Here is a 12,322-nt window from a genome sequence, read left to right on the forward strand (position 1 = left end):
CCACTTCTTCGCCCTCGGTTTAGAAAAGCATGCTCTTCAGCCCGATGCAATACAATATGCCACAATGAGAGTCACAAAGAAGGTTCGTTTCGTGGTACCTGCAAGAGGGAACACAGTTCATACCTGCCACTCATGAGCATGAACGAGAAGAGGGTCAACCGAGGTGCCCAATATGTCCCCCAGAAGTACGAGTAATGTCCTGTATGTTGTCCTTGGCGTCTGTGTTTATTGTATTCTGATGACATATGCATGACGGTTATTTACTAGCCCTATTCAAGCGGGCTGCCTGGTGGTAGCGCTGTAACATATCAAATAGGAGGTACAAAAAATTGTCGTTGGACCTAATATTACTCTTATTCTATATACTGGAACATAGTGTGTGATATTTTGCAAGTTTTTTGGGGGGACCGGTTATGTGGGATCCAACCGGATTTCGGTGTTTACAGAAAGATATTGTGTACAGCTGCTCTATGCATCCGTCTTTTGAGGAACCGTGAAGCATTATTCCTCACAAATGGAGTGCATCTTTTCGGGCATCACCCACAAAAGAAACAAAGCCGACATAGGTACGTCAGATACTTCTTCAAGGAAGCGGCTTTAAACAAATAGTTTCAGTGGAAACAAGTCTACTCTTCAGGTACGGCCATGCTCAGTTAGCAACAGCGAGCCTACACTTTCCATTATAACGGATTCAGGTAGATTGAACAGCACGAGTAGTTTTGCGGACCATGCTGCATTTATTGCGATATTATTATCGGCAAACTCCGCATATCTTGAAGTTATCTAAACGAAACTATGGGCCGACCTCTAAAGCAGTGGAGTCCAACCAAGCATATGAGAGCGCTAGCCTTCACGAATGAAGAATATGGGAAACTGGCACGTGACGCACTGCCCATACGTTTCAGAGAGTTAGTTCGGCCACAGAATGCACGCCACGGCCACAATGCACGCAAAGACTGGCTCAGTGCACATCGCCTGGTAATATTAGGTGTAGTTGGGAAGCCTCATTTCTAAAAGTCTGGGGCCCAGAAGGAAACACCATGCCCTTCACACCAGCCTTTGAAGAAACGAGACGCTGGAATACGTGTCAACAGAACTTACAGCGTCAACAGAACTTAGGAATCCCTGTGGCGATGAAAGGTCATATCTAGGCCCTATTGTGTGCACAAAGAAATTGGAAATCATGCGAATAATTACAGAGACGAGTACTTATGTGCATCTAATAAATGACAAGTCTTACCCATAGCGACATAATAAAAATAGGAAAGTGAACACATTAACAAAGAAAAGACCTGCTTAAACATTCACCATTGTAATATAAAGAGTGGAAGGAAGTGCAATGCAGCAGTAAATGAACACAGATCACTCGGGGGCGACAGTATTTGAGAGGCGGTTCGAGGAATTTGGAAAAAAGGTAATGGCGCAAAGCTAATATTTGTAAATGCAATTCAGAGGCTTAAGATCGAAGATATGCACCAAGTTGAAAGGTAAAGAAAGTGTGATGGGCGAACGGTCTTCTGCTCAATCCCAAATGACACAATATAGATTGACCGAGGTTGGGCCTCTTTTTTGGGTTCCACCGATGCATACAAGAGAATTAGCTTTGAAGAGAAATTCAAACACATTATTAAAGAAAAGAGGGCGGCCGGAGTTAATAATACCTGTACGATAAAACAAGTGACACAGAATGGATCAAGAAATCAAGAAAATTGGCAACCAAGTAAAGGGTAATTGAAGAAGAAAAAAAACGTCTGCTGTCATTAGGAGAGAGAGAGAGAGTGAAACGTATGCCTAGAAAGACATAGAGGTTAACCAGAGGTAGTTCCGGCTGGTTGCCCAGCATGGGTGCAAATATTAAGAGGGATGAAAAGAGAAATAGAGTGGAAGGGGGAGATAGAGAGAGAGAAAGAGGAACGAGCACGAACAAACGGCGTACACTATAGAGCACTGGGGGGGGAGGGGGGGGGTTCCTAATGTCTATCCTTAAGGCCCGTAGGCCGCACGAACCTCACTAACGCGAATAAGGCCTTCAGGGTGGATGTTATTTTGAAGCATTAACCTAAAGCTTTTAATTCTGCCGTTAAAACCAACGAAAAGGCGGTGCTAAATTAGATGCAAAGGATCAAGGAATTAACGTGCAGATTTATGAAAGAAGAAGAACAAACTTGGTGGTCGACCCTATTCATTGACTTAGGTGTCGCTTATCGGCACTCGCACCTCGGGGTTCGTTGCTTAGGTTAAATTTTCGCGAACACAACAGACGAACCAAACTCCGGGACAACTATTTCACATTATATAGTCGGTTAATTATCATGCAACCCAGTTGTGTGTGACGTCATTAGTGACGTTACTACATGCGTTTTATACTTCCAGCTTTCCATGAATTTCGCCTAAGTCACGCTCACGTGGCAGGTCTATAAAATCTGCGATGCTGTGCTTTGGTGTGCTCTAGTCAGTGATTTCAGAATAATCATAATTACTTACCTTAATTAACTCATGTCGTAATGAAAGGTATGCTAAGACATCATAACAATAATGAAACACATGCATTTTGTACTGTACAATTTTTGCCATTCTTTATTTATTTTGACTTTCTTCCCGGTCGTCTCGCTCATTTATAATTAATTCTAATTATCGCTGACGCTTCAGTAACTGAGCTTGTAACTAAACTTATGCTCCCATGACATAGGTATATTGAAACCTATGAACTTCGATCTCAAGTTTTTCTATTTTGTTATTTATTTCTATGATTGCTGCGCAAGAAACAATGGTGTCACTCGATGCTCGCGCCACTGAAAAAGTTCGGCATCATGTTATACTCCTTCAACACGTAATGACTAAAGCCTGCTGCAGATTTGGTAATGCGCCATATCGCATTGTCGCGTTGATGATTTCGCAGCTCGGCTTCTTCGACTCGTTTCGGGCGCTTAGCAGCGGTTTTGCGCGCTCGTGTATCGGGGTCTGATTGGCGTCAACGGCGTTTCTCTTCGACTTTACGTTCAATCATCTCAGCAGGGGATCGAAACGTATGGTGTTCTGTGTATTGCATGTGTGATGTCAATGAACGTGTGCACTCTTCGCTTCACTTTGGTGAGCACTTTGTAGCCTCAGCTTTACGGGGATATGAGCCATTGCATTTATTTCTTGCTTGCGGTGGTGGGAGCCACTGAGAAGATCAAGTGTCATTCTTTGTACTACTTGACTAGGCACCGGGTATCTCCAGTTGTGTGCGTGATTTAAACAAATGTATGCAGTGCACGCTTCCCTATGTTGCATGCCTGCAGCCTCTGCATTACTGCAAGGAGGAGTCATTGTAAGGTTTTATTGCTTAGAGGGGTATAAGCCATTGCTGATGATCATAGTTTTTGTGCCATAGGACCGGATGACGCAATTGCTTCTCAAAATTATCGAGGGCATCAACCACTTGAGGCTTTTGCCTTAAAATGAATTACATTCCGGGCACTGTTGGAATTCTTACGAGGCAAACCATCTTTCCGCTAGTCCGCTGAGCCTAAAATAGCCTGAGAATGCGCAAAGGGTTGTAATGTGGCCCAATGTATTTGTGAATGACAAAGGGCAGTGTGCCTGATGCGAGAGTACGCGTGCCGAAAACGGACAGGCCACGGTGACGACCATCGTTCGGCGCCGACAGTATACCTACAACACCCGTTAAAGGCGACCAAACCACGTCCCCATTGTTAGATTCTTCTGACACTGGAGAAACGTAAGCAAGAGAAATAAAAATTGTTACCTCATCAGCGAAGACGTGTTGTACAATCATATGTAAATATTGTTATCGTATACGGTGTACGTGAAAGTGACTATGGCTATTTCCACCCCGGCGTTGAAACGGTAAGACTTGTTTGACTTGCGCCAATCATACCGTCGGTACAGCGTCGCACAGATTTTACCTAGCATTAGCTCTTACATGGAAATTGCTGTGGAATGATAGCTGCTCCCAGAGATGGTGCGGTTAGCCCGGCATGTGAAAGCGTAAGCGTTCGTGAGGGAAGAATGCAAGACCGGCATGTGACGCACGCATCAAATGCCTCGAAGAGCAAATCGCTTTGACACGCGAGGAGTGCGTGTATCGTTTTTCGAGAGGTTGTAATTCTGGCGAGAAACGAAATAACACACTTACCTACCTATCCGGCGACCTAAGGCAGAATACGTGGAATTAAACAAAGAAAGCCTCACACCAAAATCAATAGAGGGAAATGCACTATTACAAAAAATTACAGTGGCTGGCTATATTATGCCGAAGATGAAGGTCGGATGACTAACATACACCGGAGCCAATAATCAAAACAGGATGAGGTACATGTCTGCAGCAGCAAAATATCCAAATGCCACAAAGCACATCATGAAGGAATGTAGGGTGTTATTAACCCAACAGGAGCCATAGAAAACGTAAACATTTTGGAAGGGCTGAGATCCAGAGGCGGAGAGCTATCATTTTTACGTTGGGAGGGGGGTCGACCAACCTCCCTAGCCATGTATATGTGTATACATGTATATATATATATATATATATATACATATATATATATATGCAGGAAAGAGGCAAACCTATTGGAAGATGTAGTTAAAGTTTTCTGCTGGTGGACCAGCCTTCGTAAGAATACCATAACGCATGAACAACACATGCAAGCTATAAAATAGCCATATTAAGAGCAGAGGGTGCACTATCTGCGCTGAATATAACTTACACTGCGCTTCATAAATCATTATTCATGACACACATTTTGAAATACAAATAAGGAAATGCAGCTGTGCTCAGAATACTATACAAGCCATACAAACATGGGGTCCTGCGTGCTAAACTTCAAAAAAAACCATATATATATATATATATATATATATATATATATATATATATATATATATATATATATATATATATGTGGCGGCATTCTATGATTCTATGCAAAACCCCACAGTAGGAGACAATTTGACTACCTGAGTCCTCTTGGTGGTGTAATCTTCGTTCTTGTAATTGCCGTGTACTTGGCTATCACTAATACTGCAGCGTCTCTCTCTCAACAGAATCAACAGCACAATTAATGTTGATTCTTATTTCGAGTGAATCCAGTTTGACCTCATTTTTGTTACTGAGGGTATTATACAGTGTTCCCCAACGAACATGAATGAATGCAGAGATCGAAACTGGCGCACAGCGATCGACGCTTGTGCTGGCTAAATTTCGTGTAGCGCCACTGATAATGATCACTCTTGCGAAACTGGAGCTGCTCGCAGTGTTGCTAGCATCCAGACTCTAAGAATTTATGCAGTCAAATATAGATTTGGAAATAGATAATTTTTACCTGTGGACTGGCTCTATGGTTGCACTAAGCAGGACCCGACGGGGTGCAACGTGATGGAGGGAATTTGTGCGAAACCGCGTCACAGATATTCAACAAGACACCGAAACTGTGGCATTGCAATACGAATAACTATCGGTCCGTTGAATATGACAGACAACGAGGGATACCTTGTTGGGCTACCAAAGCGACATCAGTGCACCGTGCTGCTATTGTAGCGGGCCCACCGACAATGTCTCGACGCCGGGGTCAGAGACCCTTTCATGCGATTGCACGAAAAGTAGTGGATTGTGCGTGGATGCAGGTTGGTGAAACGTATTGTGCGGCCATGCGGGGTGCGTAAGTGTTTAAGTGCCACGAGTATTGACGCTGTGACAGGATTGCTTCCCCCTGACCGGACCAGCAAGGTTGTCGGTATTGATTTTGCCAGCCCCCTTTTTGTGGAGGAGAAATGTGCAAGTGAAATCGTACATTGTACTTGTTACGTGCACGGTGACTAGAGCAGTCCATCTCGAACTCGTAGACGACATGAATACCCTTCTTCAGGAATTCCGTCGGTTTGTGCTGCGTAGGGGGCTGTGCAAAATCATTAACTCAAACAAAGCACGCACGTTTAAGCGCGCTTCAAGGGACCTCGCAGTTTTGAATGTTGAGCGACACCCTGAGCCAATGTGTTATTTTGCCAGTGCCAGTATAGCGGGAATATTTATCGTAGAGCATGCACCATGGTGCGTAGGTACGTAGCGTTAGTACGAAGCGTAAAAACTGCTTTGAAAGAGGTGATCGGCCACCAATGTCTTGACTTTGTTGTTCTGTCGAAAGTACTAGCCGAGGTACCATCAGTCATCAATTCCAGAACCCTGACCGACGTACCAGACGACCAAAACAATGGCACCCCTCTAATTTCGGCCAGTTTCCCTACTTTGCAGACACCTCATGGCCCTGCCAGCAACTGAAACCCGATCGCTGGGTTCGAATGCCTCTTCCCTTCGAATGTTTTGCAAGAAGCTAAAACTGATGCCTCACGCATTCTGGAAAGCCTGGCAACACGAGTATCGACGACAGATGCACTGGCCCTATGCGTCTAAACAAATTAGAACTGAAGGGCCCAAAATCGGAGACGTAGTCGTGGTATTGTAAAATTTTTCCGCCTTCTATGTAAACGCGGGGTCATTTGCTCGCTTTTCCCCCAGGTGAGGGATGCCGCAGGGAAAACTTGTGAGGCGTGCAGTTCAGCACCAGTACCTGTTGGAGATTCGCGAACCATAGAATAAGCGAGCAAATTCGGCGGGGCAGTGATGAGACATTTTTACTCACTGGTGTTCTTTTGCTGTGTTTTACTGGTTATTTTGTTTCTATTGCTACGGAATAGTATTATAGTATTATAGAAGAGGCGAGCAGTAAGAAGACGACGACAACGATTGGAAGCTAGCGCGGGCTGTTGCCTCTTGGCCAAGTGCGGCGTATTACGTTGTAAATATACTTGTATATAGCTTTTTCATTTGCGTCTTCTTCCGTAACATCTCTGGTGGTGGTGGACGTTCCCTGTACCTCGTCACGGAGCTTCGCAGTGGACGGTACGTCGCGCTTAGCTTCATGGCTCCCGGCGATGACAATTCGACTCAGCCGCCTCCGACCCCTCCTGCCACTTCGACGACCTACATCTCTCTCCCTGCTCCTCGTGATCCTGGCGTATTCTCGGGCAAAGATGGGGACGACGTCGACGACTGGATCAGCCTGTACGAACACGTCAGCCGCAATAACCGGTGGGACCCTACTATCATGCTCGCCAACGTAGTCTTTTACCTCGGTGGCACACCTCGAGTTTGGTTTCGGACGCACGAAGCGGAGCTCACCAGTTGGGATTCGTTCAAGCAAAAGCTCCGAGACTTGTTCGGCAACCCCTACGGTCACAAACTTGCCGCGCAGAAGGCGCTTTCCGGCCGTGTGCAGACGTCAACAGAGCCCTATGTCACGTACATTCAGGACGTCCTGGCTCTGTGCCGCAAAGTTGATGCACACATGCCTGAGTCAGACAAGGTATCCCACATCCTCAAAGGCATTGCCGATGACGCCTTCAACTTGCTCGTATTCAACAACGTCGCGACGGTGGATGCTGTTATCAAAGAGTGCCGCCGCCTGGAACTCGCTAAAAGCAGACGTATCGATCAGCAGTTTGCCCGTTTGCCCAACACCCCAGCGACTTCTTCCTGTGCCGACGCTCTTCTTCCCAACAACACCGGCGATATTACCAAGATCGTTCGGCGTGAGATTGAGGCCGCCTATCCGGCTGCCTTCGACTCCAGCCCCACCAACGCACCGGCAGTCACGGTTTCCCTGATCCAGGCAGTTGTCCGCCAGGAGTTCGAAAAAATGGGCCTTCACACCATCTGCTCGGCCCATCACCCTGATACCCATCCGGCTTCTTGGATTCCGCCCCGTCCCGCATCGTCTTACCCACCACGTTTCCGCAACCCAGCTGAATGGCGCACTGCTGACGACAAGCCCATTTGTTTTCACTGCCGTCGCATCGGGCACATTTCTCGGCACTGTCGTAGTCGCTGGACTTCCCCGACCCGGTCTGCTTATACTGCCTATTCTCGCCCCTCGGGTGGCCCTTCTCGTCCTTATGCCGCACGCTCCGATAATTCCGCCACTGACCCTTCTGCGCCGAACCGCCCCTATTCTCGTTCACCTTCGCCCCAAGGACGACAATCTCGCTCTCCCCAGCCCCGCCGCTCCTTTTCGCCGACTCCCTTCGGACGCCGCTCCCAGCCGGAAAACTGAATGATGCAGCGCCTCGAGGTGACGCTGCATTGCTCCCTACTCCGCCAAATCCTCCACTGACGTTGCCCACTCATCTGAACCTTCTTGACGTGCAAGTCGACGGTGTTCCTGTATCTGCTCTTATAGACACTGGGGCGCATTTGTCGGTAATGAGCGCGGACTTTCGTACCCGCCTGAAAAAAATAATCACGCCCGCCACGACGCTTGTTGTCCGTGTCGCCGATGGCGGAACAGCCCCCGTAATTGGTATGTGTGCCGCCCGCGTCTCCTTCGCCGATCGCTCAACAGTCGTGCTATTCACAGTCATCGCCCACTGTCCCCACGACATCATCCTCGGCTTAGACTTCCTCTCCGCACATTCTGCTCTCATTGATTGTTCCGCCAGTACTCTCCGCCTTGACCTGCCTGTTCTGGATCCCGCTGAACCACACCCCAGTCGCCTCAGTTCCGTCGACTTTGTTCGCTTGCCACCTACGGCACTGACTTACGTTGACCTAGTGTCATCCCCACCAGTGCCCGATGGTCACTATATCGCGGCTCCTATACAAGACGTCCTCCTTACACACGGGATCACGGTACCTCATACCGTTTTATCTATTACGGCTAATTGCGTCTGCCTGCCAGTGGTCAATTTTGGCTTGACGACACAAGTGCTGCCACGCGGGATGTCTCTGGCCCAGCTTTGCTCATTCGAAGATCACTCAATAGCATCTATTGAGGTAGACAGCAATTCAGCCGATCCTCCTCTACCATCTCAGTCGACAACTTGCAACTTGTGGGGCGATAGCGAGGCCTCTGCATTCTCGCATTTAATCGCCGTTCTCACAACGCCTCCCGTTCTGGCCCATTTCGATCCTTCTGCACCTACCGAAGTTCGTACTGATGCCAGCGGTCACGGAATTGGCGCAGTACTGGCACAACGCCAGCGCGGCAACGACCGTGTTATCGCTTACGCCAGCAGGCTCCTCTCACCCGCGGAGCGCAACTATTCCATCACTGAGCGTGAGTGTCTGGCCCTAGTTTGGGCGGTTGCGAAGTTCCGCCCATACTTATATGGCCGACCCTTTTCCGTTATCACAGACCATCACGCGCTTTGTTGGTTATGCTCATTGAAAGACCCTTCAGGAAGACTTGGTCGCTGGGCCTTACGCCTCCAACACTATTCGTTCTCTGTCACCTACAAATCTGGCCGACTACACAAGGACGCTGACTGCCTGTCTCGCTACCCGGTAGACGAGCCTGACGACGCCGACAGTAGTACCGCCGACGGCATTTTCTCTGTGTCTGCCTTCGCTAACATCGCCGATGAGCAGTGCCGAGACCTATCGCTGCGAGTACTCATCGAGCGTCTGCGCTCTACACCTACCGACGCATCCGTTCGCCGATATGTCCTCCAGGGTGGCATTCTGTACCGAAGGAACTTCCTCCCTGACGGATCTGACCTTCTTCTTGTCGTGCCAAAACATCTATGACAGACTGTGCTCTTTGAGATGCATGACGCACCTACTGCAGGACATCTTGGCGTAACCCGCACGTACGACCGCGTCCGCCGCCGCTTCTATTGGCCTGGTCTCGCTCGCTCCGTCCGACACTATGTTGCTGCCTGTGATACCTGCCAGCGTCGGAAAACACCTCAGGTGCTACCTGCCGGTCATCTCCAGCCGATCACTGTCCCTGTGGAACCGTTCTTTCGTGTTGGATTAGACCTCCTCGGTCCCTTTCCCACGTCATCCTCTGGGAACAAATGGGTAGCCGTCGCAACTGATTACGCCACCCGATACGCTATCACGCGGGCTCTCCCTACCAGTTGCGCCACTGACGTCGCGGACTTTCTCTTGCGTGACATTATCTTACTTCATGGCGCCCCGCGACAGCTGCTCACTGACCGTGGTCGTAACTTCCTCTCGAAAGTTATCGCCGACATTGTACGTTCCTGCTCCACTCAACACAAGCTGACTACCTCATACCATCCTCAAACCAATGGCTTGACAGAGCGGTTAAACCGTACTCTTACCGATATGCTGTCAAAGTACGTTTCCAAGGACCACCGCGACTGGGACAATTCCCTTCCTTACGTCACATTCGCTTATAATTCTTCCCGGCACGACACCGCCGGATTTTCTCCCTTTTATCTGCTCTACGGTCGCGAACCGACCTTGCCCCTTGACACGGCACTTCCTCCTGCTTCGTTCTCAACAAGCGAGTATGCGCGCGACGCCATCGCTCTCGCCGACCATGCACGCCAGCTTGCCCGTGCTCGACTGACGGACTCGCAAACCACTCAGCAGCGTCAGTACAACGCCCGCCACCGTGACGTACAGTTTTCGCCTGGTGCGCTCGTGCTCTTGTGGTCGCCCTCTCGTCACGTCGGACTTTCACAAAAGCTCCTTTCGCGATACACAGGGCCCTACCGCGTGCTGCGCCAGGTGACGCCTGTGACGTACGAAATTGCCCCTGCGAGCTCAACCTCGTCATCTACTGTGGCACCTAGTGATGTCGTGCACGTCAGTAGGCTCAAGGCCTACTACACTGTTTCCAAGTCCGGCCTTTAGTCGCTCCGGGACGGCGCTTTTGCCGCCGGGGGTAGTGCTACGGAATAGTATTATAGTATTATAGAAGAAGCGAGCAGTAAGAAGACGACGACAACGATTGGAAGCTAGCGCGGGCTGTTGCCTCTTGGCCAAGTGCGGCGTATTACGTTGTAAATATACTTGTATATAGCTTTTTCATTTGCGTCTTCTTCCGTAACACTATCATGAAGTGAGATACTACTGATGCTCTGCTGTAAGAACAGAACGGCGCTTCCCTTTGCCGATGGCTTCCTCTTACGCTGAGACTCTCCTCGAATTGACGAGTTTGGTTGGGGTTGCCGGAGGGGGATGTCTCGGCTGGGGAAGGGGAACTGTAAAAAGCTGGGAGAACGGACAAAGGCAGAACGACCCAGAGACGTGGAAGCACCTTGTAAAGACCACTCCTACGAAACCTTAGGATGTTAAAACTGCTCTTATTTGTATAACTGTACCTTGAAAAATATTCAGCAGCCTGTGCATTAAACGGCAATAGCTGCCTGAACGATGATCAACGACTACAACGATTAAGTATTACAACATTTAGTGGACTTGGCAGCAGCGGCAGCGACACGACTGCATCGCTAAAGAGCTACTGCTGTCTTCGCAGATCCCTGGATGCACCTGTGACTGGGTCCAAGGAACACCACCCCTGCTGAAGTGAATCTGCGTACTACTGCGAAAGGTCCCCGCTGCTGTGAACTTGCGCCCAACCTGAGGCCACCGTCATCCAACTGCGTCATCGGACACTTGGCGCTGTATTCGCAACATCTGCGCAGACGTACACTGGACCATCTACTAGATAAAAGAGCGAACATCGGAGCAGCCGTCACTTGGCAGCAGCGGCAGCGACACGACTGCATCGCTAAAGAGCTACTGCTGTCTTCGCAGATTAGTGCAATATTACGCAAAACTTGTATGCAGTTTATTCCTGCCGCTGCTGCCACCTTAGTTGAAACTTACTCATCGTAACGGTATGCTTTGTGTTGCGTTGAACGGCCAGACCTTGTGAAAAAAAAAAAAAATGTCCAGCACATGTTCTTCTTGTGCATCAACTATTCAAGAAAGTGTCCCGCGTGCGATCTGTACGGAATGTAACTGTGCATACCATTTTGGCCAGTGTGCTGGGGTAAAAGAGAAATCGTTTCAAGCTAAGCCCCCTGATTTGAAAAAGACGTGGCGCTGTTGTAAATGCCGCGCAGGAAAGGCTCCTGTAACAGGCAAGGAGGATAATGGCTCTGATTCTGAATCTGATATTCGGAAGACTCTTGCAGCTATCCTAGGAAAACTGGAAAGTTTGCCAGAACTAACAAAAAAAGTGGATCAAATTGAACAATCTGTCCAACACATGTCCAAGAAATTTGATGACTTCGAAAGACAGGTTTCTCGTCAAGAGAATGAAATCAAGGCTCTGAAAAAAAGAGTAGCTGAATTAGAAGAAAAAGACGACATGGCGCAGGTAGTGCAAGCACAACTGCAGCAAGATGTTAATGACCTCGAGCACCGCAGTAGAAAACTTAACCTAGAAATACACGGTATCCCGTTTCAACCAGATGAAAATCTGCTTTCTGTATTAAACAGTCTTGCCCCCAAGCTTGAGGTACCGCTTCTAACAGCAACAGATATTCAGGCGATACACAGATTGCC

At 48.5% G+C, this 12,322-nt stretch overlaps 1 long non-coding RNA gene across 1 annotated transcript in view; it reads left to right on the forward strand.

Moving 5' to 3' along the window:
* The window catches only part of LOC135896879 (uncharacterized), a 53,976-nt gene extending 42,156 nt beyond the window's left edge, over positions 1 to 11,820 (forward strand). Inside the window, exon 5 of the long non-coding RNA XR_011507236.1 lies at positions 11,286 to 11,820. This is a non-coding gene — a long non-coding RNA (uncharacterized lncRNA). The remainder of the gene's footprint in view (positions 1 to 11,285) is intronic.
* The last annotated feature ends 502 nt before the right edge of the window (positions 11,821 to 12,322 follow it).

Source organism: Dermacentor albipictus, chromosome 7 (genome assembly GCF_038994185.2).
Source record: "Dermacentor albipictus isolate Rhodes 1998 colony chromosome 7, USDA_Dalb.pri_finalv2, whole genome shotgun sequence".
NCBI classification, from domain to species: Eukaryota; Metazoa; Arthropoda; class Arachnida; order Ixodida; family Ixodidae; genus Dermacentor; species Dermacentor albipictus.